The sequence below is a fragment of the Elephantulus edwardii genome, unplaced genomic scaffold, assembly GCF_000299155.1.
Source record: "Elephantulus edwardii isolate Elephantulus edwardi_28Jun2011 unplaced genomic scaffold, EleEdw1.0 scaffold00174, whole genome shotgun sequence".
NCBI lineage: Eukaryota > Metazoa > Chordata > Mammalia > Macroscelidea > Macroscelididae > Elephantulus > Elephantulus edwardii.
The window spans coordinates 2,231,516-2,255,794 of NW_006399924.1; positions in this window are offsets into that span (position 1 = coordinate 2,231,516).

The window sequence follows — 24,279 nt, forward strand, 5'->3', positions numbered from 1 at the left end:
TTTATTGGTTTTCATATAATTTTTACATTTTGTTTCATTCATTTACATTGTGTTATATGCAATCTTTCATTTACATTGTGTTTTATACAATCATTCACATGCATTCTATCTTACATTATTTTTTTTCATTGGTATGCTTACAAAAATCTCAGTTTTATCATCACTTAATAGCTGTGTGGCTTGAGGCAAGTTTATTTACTTCTTTAGGTCTTGGTTTCCCGTGTGAAAAATTGTACAATAACCTGATCTAACATGTGTTTTGTGAAGTTTACATTAATTAGTACAGGCAAAGTGCATGGAACAGTGCCTGACATGATACTAAAAGACGAATTGCATTGGGAAAGTCTCCTGTTAGAGACCTCTCCAAAGTACTTAAGAGCAATGATGTTAGTCTGGAGATTAAGGTGCACCTGATTCAGGCCATAATCTTTGGAGTTATTTGCTATGCATCAGAAAGCTGGACAATGACTAAGAATAATAGAAAGAATTGATGCCTTTGAGCTGTGATGCTGGAGAAGAGTATTGACTATACTATGGACTGCTAAGAGAACAAACAGGTTCATCGTAGGGTGAGACCAGATTTCTCTTTGGAGGCAAGGATTCTGAAGCTTTGTTTGACATACTTTGGATAAGTTGCAAGGAGAGACCAGTACTTCGAGAGGGACATTATGCTTGGGAGAGTGGAGGGACAGTGCAGGAGAGGAAGACCCTTGATAAGATGGATTGATTCAGTGACTGGGGTGATGGAGGTAGGGGTATTAGAGACTATAAGATTGGCACAGGATAGAGCAGGGTTTAGGGCTGTTGTACATTGGGTCGCTATGAATTGCAGGTGACTCGACGGAATATAACAACAATTATTTCAAAATTTAGAATAAGTAGTATTTTCAATCTCACTTACCTGCACTCCATTTCCAAGTCATACAGACATTTGTATAATTTTCCAAACTCATGTTGACATATTGTGTCCCCTTCCGTATGCTTTTCCCTCTCCTTAGGATGAAGATCTTCTTCCATTTACCTGGTAATGAACTTACTAGTATCCTTGAAAAAAATACATTAAAGAGCATACCTTCTCTGTAGCCTTCTCTATCACCTTTCTCCGTGGGGCAGAATGACATTCTTCCTTATGCTTTTTAACGTTTTAGATATACTTATCCATGCACTTGTCTCATTATAGGTACTCTGTTGACCTTGAGGATATACAATGTGCTGTTAATCCAAAGGTTTACTCACCAGTGTTCCCAGCCAAAAAATAAGTTTCTAGAGAGCCATGCCTTGCAAACTTTTGTTCCTCTAATGAGAAGCAATGGAGTTCCAATGGTAGAACTTTTCACGTTATATGTGGAGGAGACATGGATTTGATTCCCAGATAATATATGGTTCATTCACAGGCACCCCTCCTCTGTCATTGGAGGCTTGCATTATATGATGGTGAACAGACTACAGCAGAGCTTCTAGACTAAGATGAACTAGGAAGAAGAGTCTATCTATTCTAAACAAATGAACCAAAGACTCTAAACTATTGCTCACAGTCAATTATAAGTCAACCTATTTGTCTACCCTCCCCACGACTCCGCTTGACTGGCTAAACAAAACAAAACAAAACAAAACCAACCACAGAATGGGGCACAGTGTTCCAAACTGGAAAAGCACAAGATTAACTAGAGTTCAGGAGTTGATGTTGTCTCCATGACAGTCAACACAAACAAGCATTGTTGTAATACACCTAATATATGTTGGGTCCTTAAAGAGGGGCATCAGGCTTGGGAGGGTGGAGGGACGGCGCAGGAGAGGAAGGCCCTCTATGAGGTGGATTGATTCAGTGACTGGGGTAATTGGGATGGGAGTGTCAGAGACAGTGCGATCGGCACAGGACAGAGCGGAGTTTAGGGCTGTTGTACATAGGGTCGCTATGAGTCGCAAGCGCTCGACGGCACATAACAACAACAACAGCATGTTGGGTACTTAAGAACAGTTCACTAAAAATTTTTTTAAAAAATGACATGACCATTTTAGGGAGTTCTGTTGGCCTATTAGCAAGAAGCTGTGCTGCAATCCCAAAGGCAAATGGTTCGAATCCACCACCAGATACTCTGCTGGAGAAGAAAGGACAATCTCCTCCTTTGCTGGTGGGATGCTACTTAACAGTACACAAGGACAAAAAATTAAAAAAAAAAAAATAAAAGTCTTGACCAAATTGAAAAAAACAAAATATCTTCATTTGTTTTCTTTTTCTCCAGTTGTGTACTGGAGTCGGATCACACGGGCACAGAAGGAGATTGCGTCTCCTTCTTCAAACCACGTGCCTTCTGGATTGCAGCGCAGCTTCTTGCCACTAGGCCACCAGAGCTTCAATATATCTTTTTGACCAGGAAGTCTAAAATAGGTTAAAAAGATACTGATTTTCACTAAATTAATAAGCCACATTAATTTTCGCCATATTAATAAAGTCTTTTTAGCCTAGTTCTAAATTCAAATACCAATTGGCTTGTGTTTATTTGCTTATTTGGTTGGCATTTAAAGAAATGGTGTCATGGGTTGAATTGTGTTTTGACTTGACTAAACCACAGAGTCTCAGTGCTTTGACAGATGAAATGATTATTTCTTATAATGTGAGTGATCTGATGGATCAGTTATGATTTCATAGAAAGGGGTTAGAGTGGGATGCAATGTTCTTACATATCACTGCTCTGATCCTATCTAAACGGGCTGGGGTTAAATTGTTATTGTTGCTGTTAGGTGCTGTAGAGTTGAGTGTAACTCATAGCAACCCTATGAACAATAGCTCTGAACCCTCTCTTATCCTGTGCCATCATCTCACTACCTGACAAAGTAGAGCCCATTGCAGCAATCACATGTCAACGCACCTGGCTGAGAAACAATAGCCTTAATCAGGTCACAGTCTTGATTAGATGAAAGGAGTTTCTTTGGGGTGTAACCTGAATAACCTTTTATCTTATTTAAGATCAATGGACAGGAGAGCAGAGAAAAAAAGCACCTAATACCTCAAATAAAGTAGAGCCAGGACTGGAACATGTCCTCTGGACCTAGTGTTCCTCTGTTGGGAGCTTTCTACAATTAGGAGCTGTAGAGAGAAAACATCTTCCTCTAGAGGCAGCACTCTGACTTCAGACTGTAGACTCCTAAACTGGGAGAGAATTTGTTTGTTCAAGCCATCTGCTTGTGGTATTTCTATTATAGCAACACTGGAAAACAGATAAAAGTGGCTTCATGGCTCATCTAGACAATAAATATGTAGAAAGATCCAGGTAATATCTGATAAAGAAGAATAGTGAGCACTTTTGTGAGCCTTACAGTCAACTGTGACCCATAGCGTCCTATAGGAGAGAGCAGAACTGCCTTATAAGGTTTTTCTAGGTGATAGTCTTCATGGGAACAGATTACCAAGTGTTCTATCCCATTGGGCAGCTAGTAGGTTCAAACTGCTAATCTTTTTACTAATAGTGAAATGCTTAACCGAGACGCCTCAGATACATGTCTCGCCCTACTGGCCACATCGCTAATCTCCTGGTTGGCTTGTCAGTTGTCTTGATACTTAAAATTTACCTACAAATATGAAGAGGTCCATGAGACTGAAGACAGAGCCTGGCAACTCCATGGTTGTGATAAAGGATTTTCTTAAGGGGCTAATACATGATTATTACAAAAGACAGATTCAATTCTCCATTCACCTCAGTGGGAGGCAGTTTTTATGGCTTTCATGAGTAAAACCTGTCCACCATGGGTGACCCCTCTAAGTGACCTCTGAAGAAACAAGTATATTCTTTTATCTGAAGAATCTTCTATTACAATTAGAACCTTTAGCATCTGCATCCATAAGCAAAATCCAATCAAGAGCAAGCTATCAGCAATGGTGTTGCAGCAATCAATACTAGCTCACAGGATGAAGAAAAAAAAAAAATCTTACCTTCGTCTGCTTGGGTTCTGGTCAGTTCCTCTCCGGTCATCAATGGCTAGGTTCAAATGGGCATCAGCTACAAACTCAGGAGTCTGTACCTCTTCCCATGTTTCAGTCTGACTGGTGTCTTCCATCAATCTTAGCCCCCCGCCATGGGGCCAAGTAAATAAGACAGGAGTACTTATGATTCCCTGCTCCTCAAGCCAGAAACCCTTTAATACTTATCCATACATCTGTACATGGTACGTAAAAAATATTAATGCAACTGGAAACAACCTAAGTGCCCATCAACAAATGAATGGATAGAGAAGCTGTAGTGTATTCACACAATGGAATACTACACTGCATTGAAAAACAAGGAACTCATGCAATATTATTCAAAATGGGTGACCCTGGAGGACATTATGCTGAGTGAAGTGTCTCAGTCACTAAAGGACAAATACTGCATGGTGCCACTGTTGTAAAATGGGACTGACATCGGGGTTGGGGGAGACTGAGAAAGATGGCATAAATTATGTATACTTCATTGAAACAGATGAGGGAGACAACTGTTTAAAAGGGATATATGATTAGGTATTATTGTCATGACAGGAGTCCAGAATGAAGGCTGCATAGTGGAGTGGACTTGGAGGGAGGGATTGTGTAACAATGAAATAATTTTTCTTTTACTTTTCAAAGAGAAGAGCAAGGCGAGTTCTGGTGGTTTTCTTTTACTTTTCAAAGAGAAGAGCAAGGCGAGTTCTGGTGGCCTAGTGGCAAGAAGCTGCACTGCAATCTCAGAGGTGTGCTGTTTGAATCCACCAGATGCTCTGCTGGGCAAGGAGGGACAATCTCCTCTTGTAGCAGTCAGATCTGATTTGACGGTACACACACAAAATATAATAAAAGAAAAGAAAAACCACAAAAAAAAGAGAAGAGCGAAATGGGGGGGATGTTGGTCAGGGAGAAAAGTGCAATAATGAATGAATGGAAATCCAAAGTCTCTGTAAACTTTCACTAAAATTAATAAAAACAAAAAAATATTGATGCAACATGCTCAAACTCAACCTGTCTCTTCATTGCTAGATGCCTCCAAATGTAAATCTCTTCAATCAAAAGACCAAAGTGAATTTACAAATCCATTCATGTCAAATCTCCTCAAAGTGCTGAGTGGGGTTCATCTTTTACCAGACTAAGCCCCAGGCCCTCAAGTTCTACTGCTTCAAATAAGCATTTCTCCAGGGCAAATCTTCACGGTTTCATATAACCTGTCAGCCCTAGGTGGCTTGCATGCTTCTAACTACAGCATATCCCATCATTATACTATACAGTATTCATTTTTGTAATATATCTTAACATTAAAGAGAGTGATTAGAGAGTGGTCATTTGGCCTAGTGAATAGAAAGTGATGCTACCAAGACAAATGTGGGTGACTTTTAATCCGTGGCCCTCTGGCCAGTTTTTCATTGTTTCTGTTCAAACATTCTTCTAGGTCATATAGGCCTGGTGTGTCCATTTGCCGTACAGAGGTAACTTGTGGTTGCTGTGAGGCTGAACACTGTGACACTGATGTGTCAAATGCATTAATGGTTACCCACAGGTGGACAGTGTTTGGTGGAGCTTCCCGATTAAAACAAGGTTGGAAGCAGGAGTGGCATCCACTTCCATAATAGCTTGCCTCCAGAAACCCTATGAACCTGGAAAAAGGATGAAAGTCACACAAGTGTTGAGAACTTTCGTTCATAGGGTCGCTATGAGTCACCTATGACTTGACAGCATTTAACAACAACAACATCTTAACATTATAACATAGAAGAAACATCAGTATCCAACAAGTACATCCAAATAAACGCATAATATTTAGCACATTTCATCTTAAACCATTAAGTGTATCTTGGCTTGGTGTTTCTGGTCTCTGATGTTTACCTGGAGAAAGTTAACCCCTTATTCTAAGTCTCCTCAAAGTATTATATTAACATAATATTAGATTTCTCTTACTGTATGACTCATTTATTCATTCCTTTACCTTAACTATTATTTCTCCTACCCACTATTTGTCATTTCTTTTTATTCAAACTTATTCTTTTTTTCTTTTTACTAGTCATAAGCAGTGCAGAGTCTTCATTGTCCCAAATAGTGACTGTGGCAATCGGCTTGAATGTGTTAGAGATTGTGAAGATGGCACAGGATTGGTTGTTCACAGAGTTGCTAAGAATCATACTCAACTCAATGGTATCTCACAACACCACCACAAGTGGCCAAAGCGCTTGTCTGCCAATCAAAAACCTGACAGTTTGAACCTACCAGCCACTCTGGGAAAGGAAGACGTGGCAGTCTGCCTCTCCAAACATTTTCATCCTGAAAACCTTACGGAGGCTGTCCCTCTGTGTCCTGTAGGGCAGCTCTAAGTTGGAATCAACACAATGGCAGTAAATTTGGGTTGTTTGTTTTGTTTTATTCTTTGGTTATAATTTTAAACTTATCTAGAAATTGTAGATGCATAAAGAAAAAAGAAATATTTTAATATATATATTTCCAAAATTACCTTACAGGTTTTCCAGCTTTTTTTTTTTAAATCCAGCTTTTATCCTCTAATTTGAACATATTTTTATACATACTAAATGTTCCATACATTTAAGTTTACTTTTTGTATTTCCAGGTTTGTTGGGGTTTTTTTCCCTGTAATCGACTTGGCTTATTTCTGCACCAGTGTAAATAGGAGTAAATGACTATAACTCAACTGATTGCCCTTGAGCAAAAACCAACTCACAGCTGACCCTGCATTGAGTTTCTGAGGCTTTAAACCAAATGGGAGGAGATTGTCCTTCTTTCTTTCATGAAGCTGCTGATAATAGTTATCTTCTAGGAAGCTCACAGTGGTCTTAATAGCCCTCTGTGGCCTATACAGAAACCAGATGTACCTTGGAATAGGACAGTGATCTGTAGGATCACTGGTAATTCCTCATCATTCACCCAGACACATTGCAGTCAAAACCATAATATTTCTGTTAGAAAACCTAACTAGGCGAGCTCTGGTGGCCTAGTGGCAAGAAGCTGCACTGCAATCTCAGAGGTAAATGGTTCAAATCCACCAGATGCTCTGCTGGAGAAGGAGGAACAATCTCCTCCTGTATCAGTCAGATCTGATTTGACGGTACACACACACAAAAATAATGAAATAAAATAAATTTTTAAAAAACAAAACAAAACAACAAACCCTAACTAGATACTCAGGATGATTGTTAGGGACCAGACTCTCTTCCCTTTCCCCACCACTATCCATTAGTTTCATTACACTGATGATGTCATGTAAAGTGCTGAAGATGTTTTTTTTATTACAGAATTCTTGGTACATTCTTCTCACCCTTCGATATAGGGCAGAGGATGGGCGGTGAACTCTTACATAACACAGTGGACAGAAACATAGTAAAAGACCAGTAGTTGGTAAGATACAAGTTTACCTCACCTAAAGGGAAACAAAAAGAAGCATAAGCCTTCATGAGTCTTTTGGAATATTAGATGAAATTTCTAATATCTCATTTTTAGGAGCTCTTGTGGCCTAGTAAGTGGGGAGTGGCACCTCTAGCCCAAGGGTCATGCCTCTCTGGCACTTTGAACGCACCAGGCACAGACAATTAAAAAAGACAGGAAAGAATCAAAACAACTATAAGATATCATCTCAACCCAGTAAGAATAGCAAAATTCAACAGAGCATCAAACAACAAATGCTGGTGAGGTTGTGGAGAAATGAACCCTTATCCACTGTTGATGGGGGTCTAAAATGGTGCAACCACAATGGAAGACAGTAAGTATGGTGCTTTCTCAAAAAGTTGAAAATAGAAATACAAATTGACGCAGCAATTCCAGTACTGGAAATACACCTAAAGAAACCAGAACTGCCACCCAAGCAGGATATATGCACACTCATGTTTATTGCTGCTTTGTTCACAATAGCAAAGAGCTGGAAACAACCCACGTGCCCATCAACAAACGAATGGATAGAGAAGCTCTGGTATATTCACACAATGGAATACTACGCTGCATTGAAGAAAAAGGAACTCATAAAATATACAAAATGGGTGACTCAGGAGGAAATTATGTTGAGTGAAGTATCTCAGTCAGAAGAAGGCAAATACTGCATAATGCCACTGCTATAAAATGGGACTGACATCAGGGTTGAGGGGAACCTAAGACAAGCAGGGATAAATAATAATATATACTGCATTGAAACAGATGAGGGAGAGATTATTTTCATGACAAAAGTCCACCATAGGAACTGCATAATAAAGTACACTGGGGAGGGGAGGATTGTATGACAATGAAATAATTTTTTTTCTTTTCAAAGAGAAAAGTGAACTGGAGGGGGAGGGGCAGGCAGGAAGGAAATTGTGCAACAATGAATGAATGGAAATCTAAACTCTGTAAAACTTTCATCAAAATTTCAATAATAATAATTTTTAAAAAGGCAGGAAAGATAAGACCAAAATGGAGGTGAGGAGAGATTTGCTTTTGAACATAGAGAAGCTAAAGTAAAAAGAGGAATTGATGAAATAAGAGAGCTAAACAGATTTCAAAGGGTAGCTTGAGAATACAAAGTATTATAATGAAACGTGTAAAGATTTGGAGTCAGAAATTAATAAACTCAATTAATAGAAATTATCATCCCTATTAATACCATTATTGTACTTTGCTAAACAGGAGCATTAAAATATGAAAAAGAACTTGAGACAGATCAGGCTCATTTTCTTTCTTTTTTAAAATTTTATTTTATTAATTTTAATGAACATTTACAGAGATTTTGGATTTCCATTCATTCATAGTTGCACTTTTATCCCTGCCCAGCCCTCCCCCTCCCCAGGTCGCTCCTCTTTGAAAAGCAAAAGAAAAATTCCTTCTTTGGTATAAAATCCCCCTGCACCCCTCCCACTGCCCAGAGTACACTCCACTGTTGTTGCTGTGGGTAGTCGAGTCCCTTGTGACTCATAGCAACCCTATGTACAACAGCCCTAAACTCCGCTCTGTCCTGTGCCAGTCGCACTGTCTCTGACACTCCCATCCCAATTATCCTGGTCACTGAATCAATTCACCTCATAGAGGGCCTTCCTCTCCTGCGCCGTCCCTCCACCCTCCGCACTATGTCCTTCTCCAAGGACCGGTCTCCTTACAACATGTCCAAAGTATGTTAGACGGAGCCTCAGAATCCTTGCCTCCAAGGAACCACCCGGTTTAACCTTTTCCAGGACGAATCTGTTTGTTTTCCTAGCAGTCCATAGTACTCTCAAGTTGCAAGATATACTGCAACCCCAGAGGTGACTGGTTCTAATCCACCAGATGCTCTGCTGGAGAAAGAGGGACAGTCTCCTTCTGTACCAGTCAGATCCCATTTGATGGTACACACACACACTCCAATATGCAACCTTAATTCTGGACTCTTGTGATAACCGTAATACCCTATCATATATCACTTTTAAATTATTCTCTCCCTCATCTGTTTGAATGCAGTATGCATAATTTATCCAATTTTTCTCAGTCTTACCCCAACCCTGTGTCAGTCCCGTTCTACTACAGTGGCACCATGCAGCATTTGTCCTTTTGTGACTGAGATACTTCACTCAGCATAATGTCCTCGAGGGTCATCCATTTTTAATAATATTGCATGACTTCCTTGTTTTTCAACAGGCTCATTTTAAAAATATCAAATGCTTTGAGAATATTAGTTCCCAAAAATTTGTGTAGAATAACATAGCACAGCAAAATACCTAATGTTACATGCTTTTATAATAACAGAAGATAAAATAAAATTAAATATGTCTTGTATAGATTAGGAATGGTGCTTAGTGACAGTCTTTCTTCCCATCTTGTTTCCATTAAATTTGATTAGCATTGAACTAAGGTGTAGTTAAGGAGATCAGGAGGCATAATATATTGGGAAAGTCTGCAGAAGAAACCTATCCAAATTATTGAGTAACAATGATGTCAGTTTGAGGACTACGGTGCACCTGATTTAGGTCATGGTCTTTTCAATCACTTGCTATGCCTCTTAGAGTTGGACAATGAATAAGGATGACAGAAGAATTTATGCTATTGAGTTGTGATATTGGAGAAGAGTACTATATATAGTATCCAATCATAAGAACAAAAAGAACCAAAAGAACAAACAGATATGTCTCAGAGAAAGTACAGCCAGCACGTTCCTTAGAGGCAAAGATGATAAAGCTTCACCTCACATACTTTGGGCATATTGCTAAGAGAAGCTATTCTATGGAAAAAGACATCATAGTTGGAAAAGTGGAGAGATGGCATGAGATAGGAAGACCCTTAACCTGATGGATTGATGTAATGACTGCAGCAATGGATTTAAGAATGTCAGAGATTGTGAGAATGGCATAGGTTCAGATCTGTTCATAGAGTTGTTAAGAGTTTTACTTGACTCAGCAGCACTTAACAACAACAAGGTCCTAAAATTTAAGTTTAGAATTTAATTTTTTTCCACCACAACAAGATAAAGGTAAACAACCCAATTGTAAGATGAGCACAGGATATAAACAGACACTTGACCAAAGAAGACATTCAGATGGCAAACAAACACATAAAGAAATGGTCAAAATCCGTAGCTCTAAGAGAGATGCAAATCAAAACAACTATGAGATAGCATCTCACCCTAGTGTCAATAGCAAAATTTAACAGAACAGCAAATAACAAATGTTGGCGAAGTTGCCAAGATTGCCGAGAAACTGGAACCCTTATTCACCATTGGTGGAGTGTAAAATGGTGCAATCACTCTGTAACGTGATATGACGCTTTCTTAAAAAGTTGGAAATAGAAATGCATTTGACTCAGCGCTTCCACTACTGGGAATATACCCTAAAGAAAACAGAAGTGCCACCCAAGCAGATATATGCACACCCATGTTTATTGCTGTTTTGTTCACAATAGCAAAGAGTTGGAAACAACCCAACTTCCCATCAACAAACAAATGGATAGAGAAGTTCTGGTATATTCACACAATGGAATACTATGCTGCATTGAAAAACAAGGAACTCATGAAATATTACACAAAATGGGTGACCTTGGAGGACGTTATGCTGAGTGAAATATCTCAGTCACAAAAGGACAGATGCTGAATAATGCCACTGTTATAAAGCAGAGCTAACATTGGGTTGGGGGAAACTAAGAAAAGAAAGGATAAATGTTGTACACAGCATTGAAACAGAAGAGGGAGAGAACTGTATAAAAGGAATATATGATTAGGTATTATTTGCATGACAAGAGTCCAGAATAAGAGCTGCATATAAGTGGACTGGGAGGAGAGAAATTGTATAAAAATGAAAGAATTTTTTTTTTTCAAAGAGAAAAGCAAACTGGGGGCAAGGGGTAGGCAGGGAGGAAAATGTCCAACAATGAATGAATGGAAATCCATGTTCTCTATAAACTTCCATTAAGATATCAATTTAAAAAAGAATTTAAATTTTTTCACTTTTACTGTAAATATAAGTATTAACTCTTGATTTCTTTTGACAGAGCTTATTTGTTCAGATAAATACCTTTTATAAGGTGATCTTTCTTTAAGACCGTATATGTCTATTCTGTTGCTGTTTCCATTGCTCTTATCACACTTTACTCATTTACTTTTTATTATTTCATCCAGGATCTACTTTATACATAATATGAGAAGAGAAAATATAAGAGAAGAACACAACAAGGTAAACGACTGACTGATACTGTCTCATCTTATCTTTATGTTTTCATGAACATAAAAAATAGTAAGTTTTCATTATGTGCTGACACTGAAAATTAAGAATTAAATAACAACTTTTAATATGTATTTATATATTAAAGACAGGACATGGTCAGCCAGCTGGAAGAGGTCTGTCTATATTTGTGGCCATTTAGAAAAAAAAAGACAGGGAGGTGATCCTACAAAATGTGGAAATTATGTCACACACAAGTAAAATCTTGTTGAAGATCATTAAACATTACTGGAGGGCAAGGACGGACGGATAAAGGAGTAAGAATTAATACATATGTAACAGATATTTACCAAGTTGCATTAAAGGGAAGACAGTATACAATTGTTAAGGATTGATCAGATGTTATAATTACTTAATGTTATAAAATAAAATGTCTATGAATGAGTGAATGAAGACCCAATATAGTTTTAAAATTTTAACTCAGGTTACAAGAAAAGAAAAAAAATGGTTTGAGCAGGACATTGATGGATTCAGTACATTAATGAATTCAGAAAAGTTGTGGAATGAGAGATATCATTACTCTTGTCAGCTGAATCTTGGCTAAAAATAAAGAAAACCAGAAAGATGTTTAGTTGTGTTTCATTGACTACGCAAAGACATTTGACTGTGGAGATCATATTAAATTTTGTATAATATTGGTAAGAATGGGAATTGCAGTACACTTAATTGTGCTCATGTAAAAATCTATATGTAGATGAAGTAACATTCACTTGCTTAGAGTGAGAAGATACTTTATGATTTAAAAATCAGAAAGGTGCACACCAAGGTTTTATCCCACAAGGTTCAAACCACCAGCAACTCAAAGAGAAAAATGGCTAATTCCCTGCCACGTGAGTTGTAGCCTCTGAAAACCTGCTAGGGGGTCAGCTATGGGTCAGTTCTAACTCAACAACACATACTGTTGTTGTTAGGTGCCAAGAGTTGACTACTACTTATGAAGACCCTATGAACAACAAATCTGAACCCTGTCCTATCCTGCACCATCTTCACACTTTCTGACACACTAGAGCTCATTGCAGAAATCTCTGTGTCAATCCACCTGGTCGAGGGTCTTCCTCTCCTTCACTGGCTCTCTAACTCTTCCAAGCATCATGTCCCTCCCCAAGGAATAGCCTGTCCTAGCAATATGCTCAAAGTGTGTGAGGCAAAACTTCATCATTTTTGCCTCCACAGAGCACTCTAGATGCACGCTCTCCAAGACATATCTGTTTGTTCTTTTGGCCATCCATGGGATGTTCAGCACTCATAGAAACAAATGAACTAATATAATGCATCATTTAATTTCTTGACTTCTCATTCCTCAGTGTTAATTGTGGATTCAAGTAAAATCCTTAACCATATCAACATTATTGTTGTTATGTGCCGTCGAGTTGCCTGCAACTCATAACAAGCTTATCTATATACAACAGCTCTGAAGCCTGCTCTGTCCTGAGTCATTCTCACTGACTGACACAACCACCCCCATTGCAGTAGTTATTGTACTAATCCATCTCATCTGGGGTCTTCCTCTCCTGCACTGTCCATCCACCCTTTCAAGGTGGATGTCCTTCTCCAAGGATCGGTCCCTCTTGGCCCTCTTGTTTCAGAAGGCAAGGTTATGTCATCTGCATAACAGAGGTTATTGATGAATCTTGCTCTAATCCTGATGCCATGTTCCACCTCATAAAGCCCAGCCTCCCAAATGATCAGTTCTACATATAGATCAAAAAGGTATGGGAATAGGACACCTCCCTGACGCACTCCCTTCCTGACTTTGAACCATCGTGTTTCCCTGCTCTGTTCTGAGGACTATTTCTTGGTCCAAGTGCTTTTGCATAAGTACAATTAAGTATTCTGGTATTACCAATTCCTGCAAGGTTAACTACAATTTGTTGTGATCCACACAGTCAAATGCCTTTGCATAGTCCATAAAACATAGATATATATCCCTCTGGTACTCTTTGCTTTCTGCCAAGATCCATCTGACAATGGTGATAATGTCTCTGGTGCCACGGCTTCTTCTAAACCCAGCTTGTATTTCTGATAGTGTTCCAGTTGTTTCTGGACAATCTTCAGCAGGATCTTGCTTGCATGTGATATGAGTGATATTGTATGATAATTTCCATACTCTGTTTGGAATGGAATAAATATGTATCTCTTCTAGTCAGTTGGCCAAGTAGTTTTCCTTCCAATTTCTTGGCACAACTTGGTGAGTACATCCAGGGCAGCATTTTCTTGTTGAAATATGTCATCTGGTATTCCATCAATTCCTGAGGCTTTGTTTTTTGCCAAGTCCTTCAGAGCAGCCTGAACTTCCTCCTTCATTATCATTGCCTCTTTTTAAAAATTTTTTAAAAAATGTTATTATTTCATGTGTGTGTCATCAAATCAGATCTGACTGGTATAGGAGAAGATTGTCTCTCCTTTTCCAGCAGAGTATCTGGTGGATTTGAACCACACACGTCTGGGATTGCATGAAGTTTCTTGCCACTAGGCCACCAGAGTTCCACCATTGCCTCTTAATCATGTTTTTTCCATGTAATTCTTCTGTGTCAGCCCATTCTTTTTAGTACAGTAACTCTGTATACTCCTTCCATCTTCTTTTAATGCTTCCTGGATCGTTCAATATGCTAATCTACCCATAACGATCCTTAATTATAGCAACTCAAGGCTTAAATTTGTTCTTTAGTTCTTTCAGCTTAAGAAATGCTGAGTTAGTTCATTTTGATTTTCAGACTTCAGTTCTTGGCACATTTCATTATAATACTTTCCTTTGTTTTCCTGTGCTTCCCTTTGAAATCTTCTATTCAGCTCCTCAACTTCTTGATTTCTTTTTTATTTTGTTTTGGTTTCTCAGCATTCTAATGCAATATTTAGAGTCTCTTCTGACATCCATTTTGGTCTTTTTTTCTTCTTCTCTTTTTCTAATGATGTTTTGCATTGTTCATGGATGATATTCTTAATATCCTCACACAGCTCATTTGGTCTTCGTTAATTAGTGTTCAAGGCCTCAAACCTGTTCCTGAGTTGGTTTTTAAATTCAGGTGGGACAGATTTCTGGTCAAATTTTCATTCTTGTAGATATGATTTTACCTTCTTTAGCTTTAATTTGAACTTGCATATGAGTAGTTGATGGTCTGTTCCACAATCACCACCCGGCCTAGTTTTCACTGCTGATACTGAACTTCTCCAATGTTTCCTTCCACAGATGTAATTAGTCTGGTTACTGTGCATCCCATCAGGTGAAGTCCATGTGTATAGCCTACATTTATGTTTCTTATAGACGGTATTTACCATGAATAACTCATTGATTGTACAGAATTCTATTGTTCTAGCTCCAACCTAATTTCTGTCACCAAGTCCATGTTTTCTTCCTGGTTCCCAACTTTTTCATTCCAGTCACCCATTGTTACTAATGCATCTTGGTTGCATGTTCAATTAATTTCTCACTGCAAAAGTTGTTAGAAATAATCTATTTCCTCCTCTTTGGGTCTGGTTGTTGGTGCATAAATTTGAATGATAGTGATATTAACAGGTTTTCCTTATATGCGTATGGATATTTATCCTGTCACTCACAACATTGTATTTCTAGATGGATCTAGAAATGGCCTTTTTAAACTATGAAAATGACCTCATTTTTTCATCTTTTTATCTCCAGCGTAGTAGAGCATATGATTGTTTGATTAAAAATGTCCCATGCCATTCCATCTCATTTCACTAATACCTAATATGCCAATATTTTTATATTCCATTTCTTTCTTAAAGATGTCGTTTTTCTACATTTATACTTCTCACATTCCACACATTCCTATCAATAAGTTTCTGCTTACAACAATTACTTCTACTTTGTGTTTCCAAATTTGAGGACATAAGAACAGTAAAATTAAATCTGTATGCTAAGGGGAGCTTTGGTGGCCTAGTGGTAAGGAGCTGCAACTACAATCCCAGAGGCTCACAGTTCGAATCCACCAGATGCTCTGCCGGGAAAGGAGGGACAATCTCCTCCTGTACAAGTCAGATATGATTTGATGGTACACTTACACAAAAACAATAAAATAAAAAAAATTTAAAAAAATCTGTATGCTAAGCAAATAATCTAAGAAGCTGAACTATGTAAAAAAATATGACTGGAGGGAAAATCATCAACCACCTGTGTTAGGCAGATGATACAACCTTATTTGCTATGATTAAAGAGAATTTGAAGTACTTTCTAAAAGACTATAGTTTCAGTATGGATTACACCTCAGTATTTAAAAAAACAGAACTCTTCAAATGGACCAATGGGCACCAATATAATAGAAAAAAGATTGATGTGGTGTCACTTGAATTTCTCAATTAACACTGAGGAAGTAGCAGTCAAGAAATCAAATGATGCATTGCATTAGGCTCAAATGTTGTTATGAGTCTTTCTAAAGTGCAAAAGAAAAACAATGTCAGTTTAAAACCAGTGTGTACCTGATGCAATATTTGCAGTTACTGTATATGTATGTGTATGCTGAACAATAAATAAGGAAGACCAAAGAACTGATGACTTGAATTATGGTGTTGGCAAAAAACATTGAATATACATTGGACTGCCAAATGAGCTAACAAAATGTAGACAAAGTGCAAACCCTAGAAAGCAATTCCCAGCAACCAATTCCATTCCCTTGTCATATGCTACCCTAGCATGGAGCCATTACTAACATTCTAGATTTTGTTACAGCAGTATTTTGTTACTTGTTGTGTTGTATCAAGGATTGTTGTTCTTGTTGTTGTTGTTAAGTGCTGTTAAAATGACTCATAGCAAACCTATGAACAAAAGACTTGAATGAACCCTGTTCTATAACTATTGTCACTTCTCTAAGTTCATAGAGTTTCCAGAAGCATGTTATTTAGGAAGTGAATACCACTCCTGCTTCCAAGCCTGTCTTAATCTGGGAGCTCCACCAAACACTGTCTGTCCACTATGGGTAACCATTATGGCATTTAACACAGCAGTGACACAGCATTTAGTATCACAGCAACTCCAAGTTACTTCAGTACGGGGAATTGGCAGAACAGTACTGTATCACTTAGAAAAATGTTTATTCTAAACACGACTTTTAAATCAATCAGGTCCTGATTTGCTCTAAACAAAAGGCTTCCAGCCCACAGCTCATTGCTAGCCAAATCCAGCAAATCCAGTCAGCTCACACAGGGTTGTGCATGAAATAGAAACAACCAAACAGTGCACATCCAATCTTCAATCAAAACAAGAAGACCCACCTTTCAGAATCAAAAGCTTCACAAATGATCCTTCAAACGTAAGACTCAGTCAGGAATCGGCTGACTTTTAAATACTCAGGCCTTCGCACCAGGCCCTGATTGGCTCTAAACAAGACTACTATATGTTATACTATGGGAACAAACTAGAAAACACTTGGTGTAGTAACAGAGAAGTTTATTTTGTGGTCATGTAAATTCTGGTGTGGCTCAGGCAATTAATTCCCCAGGGCAGCCACCTCTAGAGGTATACCTTGCTGTATTGTACTTTACTTTGGTGAGCTTTGCAGATACTGTAGTTATTCTTTTTTGTTTTGTTTTTATGAATTGAAGGTTTGTGTCTAGCAAGTCTACTGGTGCCACTTTTCCCAACAGCATGTGCTCACTCTGTGACATGTTTTGTGATGACATTTTGTGACACTCTGTGGTATAATTCTAACAGCATTTCAAACTTTTCCGTAAAGCTACTACACATTTAACAGACCACACTATAATGTAAACATAACTTTTCTCTACTACAAGACAAAAACATTATTGTGATTCATTGTGACATTTGCTTTATTGTGGTGATTTGGAATCAAACTTACACTATCTCTGAGGTATGCTTGTCATTTGTTTCAGTTTGTGGTGTCATATTTCAACAAGTAGTTTTTAGATAATTATCTTGCTATAAAAAGTACAGAGGGGACAATATGTTAAATAAATGATACTGAATGAAGTGGGAAATATATTTTATTATTTAAAATTTCTGGCATTACTTATCAAATTTTCAGAATATCTAGTACTGCATGTACCGGGCAAGAGCCAGTGTTGATAGCAATTTGGGACTAGGATTTGGTGCAGAGAGCACCTGCATGTTGTGGACAAGCTGGCCCACAGTTCCAACACAGCTTTGTGGAAAGAAGCAGTTAGAGAAATGAGGTAGAGTGGGGTGGGGATTTGTGGGGAGTCTCTTGCAGCCCAATGAAGGCAAGCCAAACCTCCCAAATTGGGCAGTGTGCATAGCCATTCTAAAGATATGAAACAACATTCCTAAGAATGTGAAGGAAGGAACTTAGATAAAACATTGGTAAACGTAGATAAAATACTGAATGTTGAGCTCTTGGCAGGGGATGGGAGCAGTGCGCTATTTCAAGGCAAAATGAAGGTGAAAGGACAAAGGGTTTCTGCTTTCTCATCTGGGAGACAATCCAGAAACTCAGGAGTGATGTCTTCCCTGGGTATACAGAAGCTAGCTAAGTTTACAGGGCCCAACATGGCAGACAATAGGCCTGCATGGCTAATGAGCATTCAGTGTCCCATGACTAATTGGAAATGAGAGATGTGCACAATATGTACCACTCTGTATTTAGAAGATTGACTGCTGTAAAAAGAATGCACAATATCTCATTAATATTGTTTTTTATATTGTTTACATGTTGAAATTATACTACTTGGATATACTATTAAATGATAATACCTGAATATGTTATTGAAGTTAAAGAGCTCTTGTGACATTAACATGTAACATGTAGTGCTGTGTATAGAAAGGTAATGGTTTGAACCTGCCGACTGCTCTGTAGCTTTGGAGACCCAGTAGAGGGTCACCATGAGTCAGCATCAACTTGAATGCAGTTGACTTTTCATTATGAGTTTAATATATTTAAAATTTTTTCAGTGTGGCAACTAAAAACAAGAAATTGCTACAAAATTAATTCCTGTTTATGATGCAATCCCAGAAATACAAGGTGAGTTTAGAAGAGGCCATAGCACTAAAAACATTATTGCCAATGTTAAATGGATCTTGGCTGAAAGCAAAGAATACAGAAAAATGTCTGTGTTTCATTGACTATGCAAAGCCACTTGACTGCATGGATGACAATAAATTGTGACTAACCTTGAGGAGAATGAGAATCCCACAACACTCGATTGTGCTCATGTGAAATCTGTACTTGGACCAAGAGGCAGTCGTCAGAATAGAGTAAGAAAGCATTGTGTGGTTCAAAATCAGGAAGGGAGTGTGTCAGGGATGTGTACTTTCCCATACCTTTTCAATCTGTATGCAGAACAGATAATATGAGAGGCTGGACTTTATGAGGAAGAATGTGGCATCAGGACTAGAGAAAGACTCAACAACAACCTGTGTTATGCAGACGATAAAACCTTGCTTGCTGAAACTGAGGAGAGTTTGCTGCAGAAGGTCAAGGATTGTAGTCTTCAATAAAGATTGAAACTTAACATCAAGAAGACAAAGACACTGGGCCAATTGGCAGCACCATGATGAATGGAGAAGAGATTGAGGTTGTTAACAATTTTGGCTTGCTTGCCCACACAATCAACACTCTTGGCACAAGCAGGCAGAAAATCAAAAGATGAACTTCATTGGGAAAGTCTGCTGTCAGAGACCTCTCTAAAGTGTAAAGAGCAATGGTGTCAGTCTAGAGACTAAGATGCACCTGATCCAGGCCATGGCCTTCACAATTGGTTGTTATACATCAGAGAACTGGACAATGACCAAAGATGACAGAAGGATAATTGATGCCTTTGAGTTGTGGTTCTGGAGAAGTCTTGAACATACCATGAACACTAGAACAAATAAGTCTGTCTCAGTGAGGGTGAAACCAAGTTTCTCCTTGGAGGCTAGGATTTTGAAGTAGCAACTCACATTCTTTGGGCATGTGGCCAGGAGGGACTGGTCCATGGAGAAGGACATCATTCTAGGAAGGGTGGAAGGACAGAGGAGGAGAAGACGACCCCAGATAAGATGGATTGACTAGTAACTGGGGCAATGAGATTAAGTGTGTCAGAGTCAGGAGACTGGCTCAGAACAGAGCAGCGTTAAGAGCTACTGTATGTACATTGGGGCTCTATGAGTCATGGGCAGCTCAATGGCACATAACAACAACAACAACAACAACAACTTTTTAAAAAAATTATTCTAGCCTTACTCCACTTAGGCCAAAGTGGTCATCTAATGTTTAATTAGATATTTACAGTTTGGCAAAACGATATCCCATACATGGATCTTATTAAACATCAATTTATTCAGGAAGAAGTATGACTGAGATTCTTCCCTGTAGTAACTGTATAGGGAGCACTAGTGGTGGCCTAGTGGCAAAATAGTTGTGCTGAAATACCAAAGGCATGTGGTTCAAATCTCTGCTGGAGAAGTATAGGCTGTCTCTTCCCATGCAATTAACTGCTTCTGAAAACTCAATGGGAGGTCAGATATGAGTCAGTTTCAACTTGACGGTATACAACTACAACGACAGTGACTATGGAGTATTATAGTTAAAGTGTATAAAACTAGTGCTGCAGAAAGAGCATGTACTTATCTATAAGACATTTTGGGTATGTGTACTGTTTTCTCTACATATGCTTTATAAAAGGATAAAAACTTGAGAATGTCCAAAATGCCTGAGAATTTTACCTAAACATATTGGGGAATATTTACTGCATTGTAAATAAAGAACCTAAATGCTCTGTGTTGCAAAAATGCTGCTTTTGTCTGAGCTGGCTCTTTCCCGACCAAGTCAAATGAGATAAAGGGAGCTAGAACCCAATGTGGGAAGTTAGCATTAAGGGGAAAACAAAAGATTCCTAAACATTGACTCCACACTGTAATATAATTATACTGTAAAATAAATTTTTTTTAGTATTGAAGCTAAAGAACAAACATAAAACCTGCAAACCCACTGTCAGTGGGTAGACTCTAACAGAGTAAAACTGCCCTATAGAGTTTGTACAGCTGCAATTTCTTACAGAAGCAGATTGCCACGTCTTTCTCCTGAGAAGGAACTACATCGGTCAGCAGCCCAGAGTTTAATCATTAGACACCTAGGGCTCTCCTTCGATGATGGTACCCAAAACCAAACCTGCTATCCATTCCAATTTACAGCCACTTTCCATGCCGTGTCCGAGGCCGTAAATCTTTGCAAGGGGAAACTACTGATCTTTCTCACATGGAGCAGTTGATAAGTTCAAACTGCCAATCTTTCTGTTAGTAGCCTAGTATACCATCAGGCGGTGGTGGAAGGGAAGGTGCAACGACAGAAAATTGCATTTTCAAACTTCATAATAGAATAGTTTAAAGAAGAATCTTAGTTATCAACATTGCTATGCTGTTATTGTTGTTGTTAGGTGCCATAGAACCAAATCCTGCTTACAGAGACAGAAGCCTTACCCAAGCCTTAGCCTTCCTGACAATCTCCACTGTGCCTAAACTCACTGTTGCAGTCACTGAGTCATGCCATCTCACCGAAAGTCTTCATCTCCTACAGCAGAAAAAGTTTTCCATTCTTCCATTGTGAATTAAGTACTCTCCTTTTTGATACCACCCTGCTTATCATCGGTGATCTTGTGAATCTGATGTGCATGCCCAGTTGCAGGTTTTGATTTCTAATATTATCATTTCTATTTCTAAAAAAATTAGTCCTTAGAGCATTTGTAATTCTTTGTTGGAAGATGGGAGAAGTCAAGGTTAGTAAAAGACAAACATCTTACCAGAAAGAAAATATTATTTTGGGGGTCCTGGAAGTTACCCAGCAGAAAGAGCTGTTAGAGGTAAAGGAGAAGCAAGATGAGCTTCAAAAAAGAGAGGAATATGGGTTTCATTGAAAACAATTGAACCTATAGAGGGTTTGAGGGTGTAGTGATGCTGAGAAAGGATGAATAATACAGAGTCCTAGAGAAAACGCACACATACATTATCAGAGGAACCAAGTTTCATATTGTGTCTGAAACTGTTCTACAAGAGACTAGAATTATTGGTCAATACGAATTGCGTCGGCAAAGTCTGCTGTCAGAGATCTCTCCAAAGTACTGAAGAGCAATGATGTCAGTCTGAAGACTAAGGTGTGCATGATACAGGCCATGATCTTTGCAATTACTTGCTATGCATCAGAGAGCTGATCAAAGGGATGATAGAAGGAGAATTGATGCCTTTGAGCTGATGTGTTGGAGAAGAGCACTGAACATACAATGGACTACTAAGACAACAAACAAGTTTGATCTGGACAGGGCGAAACCAGGCTGCTCCTTAGAAGCAAGTATTCTAAAGCTTCATCTGACATACTTTGGCCATATTACAAGGAGGGAGCAGTGCTTGGAGAGGGACATATGCTTGGGAGGGTGGAGGGACAGCACAAGAAAGGAAGACCCTCTATGAGGTGTATTAATTCAGTGGCTGGGGTAATGGGGGTAGGTGTGTCAGAGATGGTGAGATTGGCACGGGATAGAGCAGGATTTAAGGCTGTTGTACATAGTGTCATATTAGTCACAGGTGACTCGACTGCACATAACAACAACAACTCTAACAATTGTTAGCGAGAAAGTAGTAATGGGGAAGAGGGGAAGCTAAAGAATTTGTATAATGAAACACTCACAGATACCTATTCTCCCCCCTTGTTTTTCAGACTTTCTGGAAATTTTGAAGATGAATTAGACAAACCACAGCATTTCAGTTAAAGATACATTTGTTAGAAATCTTCGCTTTGTGTAAACCCCTGCACTCCTCCCCACTCCACCACCTCTATTAAGTTAGCATAAATTTGATTGCTGCAAAAGATCAGAGACTATAGCCTTCAGTATGGATTATATCTCAACATAAAGAAAACAAAAATCCTCACCAGGCGGCCAACAGGCAGCATCATGACATATGAAGAAAAGATTGAAGTTGTCAAAGATTTCATCTTATTTAGATCTACATCAACATCCTTGGTACAAGTAGTCAAAAAATCAAAAGATGCTGTCAGGGATCTCTTCAAAGTGCTAAGAGGCAATGATATCAGTTTAAAGAAGCAATGATATCAGTTGAATGACCATCTGATTCAAGCCATAGTATTTGCAATTACTTGCTATGCATCTGAAAGTTGGACGATGACTAAGAATGATGAAAGAAAAAAATGATGCTTTTGAGTTGTGGTGTTGGAGTACTGAATATCCCATGATTGGCCAAAGAACAAACAGATATGTCCTCTAGAATGTGTGGCCATGGGGCTCCTTGGAGGCAATGGTTGTAAAGCTTTATCTCCCATATTTTGGACATGTTCTTAGTTCCTTGGAAAAGGACAAAATGCTTGGGAAGATGGTTAGGGAAAGAAAGGAAAACTTTCAATGAGATGGATTCATACAGTGACTATAACAATGGGCCCAATTATTTCAGAGATTATGCAGATGGCACAGGATAGGACAATTTTCAGATCTGTTATTCATTAGGGTCACTATGAATCAACACCTATCAACAATAGCACTACAGCAGCTTTAGTTCAAGTCTGAGTGATATGAAGGCAGTCTGGGAAATACCTGACCACTGAGCTTATCTTGGACAACACAGCTTAGAAAAAACCATCAACCACCTATATTAACAGGATTTGTTTTGTCCAGAAACAGTAGATAAGTTTGTAAATCAGTGAGTAAATTCACGGATTGCTTCAAGAAATTGCTTAAATTGCTGGGCTAACAGTTTATTTATTCATCAAGTCCCACTTCAGGACTTTGTCTAAAAATTATTTAAGGAAAGCCATTTATAAATATACCTTTACATAACATTTTGGCTTTTCAACCATATACAAATTTATAGATACAACAATGACATTTAAAAGATGATAATGGTACTGAATTAATTTGATCTGGAAAAATATTTCTATTAAGTGAAAACACATCCAATTTTTTTTATATGTAAAGGATATCAGAAATTTCCTCTGGTGTGATTAACTGCCTCTGAAAACCTGCCAGAGGCTCAGCTATGGGTTGGTTCTGACTCAGCTACACACGAAAACATTAACAGTGGTCATGTCTAATAACTAAAATCACCAGATTTATTTTCATTTTTATTCTTCATACTTTTAAGCATATTTTGAATTTTCTGTAATAAATGTATTATTTATAATCACAAGTTTGTCTTACTTTTAAAATGTCATTGTAGTAAGCAGAATAATGGTTCCTCTAAAAACCCATGTCCTAAATTTCTAGGATGTGTGGCAATTTGATACTACATGGCTGGGGCAATTAAGATTTCAGATGGAACTAAATACAAATGTGGTCAGTTATATCTGTTCGTTTTATCTATTTTCACTGAACCCTCTTACAAACTCTGATATAAGAAAGTTCTACTTTTCTAATTGTAGTTTCCCCTCCTATCCACCAATTGTCCAAGAATCCGAGGAGGTCTCACTTAGACTATAGAGCAACAGAGTCTTCTTCTAAGTGCCAAGCATAGAAAAAGCTTTGTTGTCATTATCAGTTGACATTGAATGGATTCCAACTCATGGCAAACCCACGTGTACAAAGTAGAAAAGATCATTTAGAATTGGAGGGAGACTAATTTATCACCCATAGTACACAGATGACACAACTTCGTTTGATAAAAGTCAAGAAGATTTGAAATACTAGTGAAAATCAAAGATTACAATAGTCAGTATATAT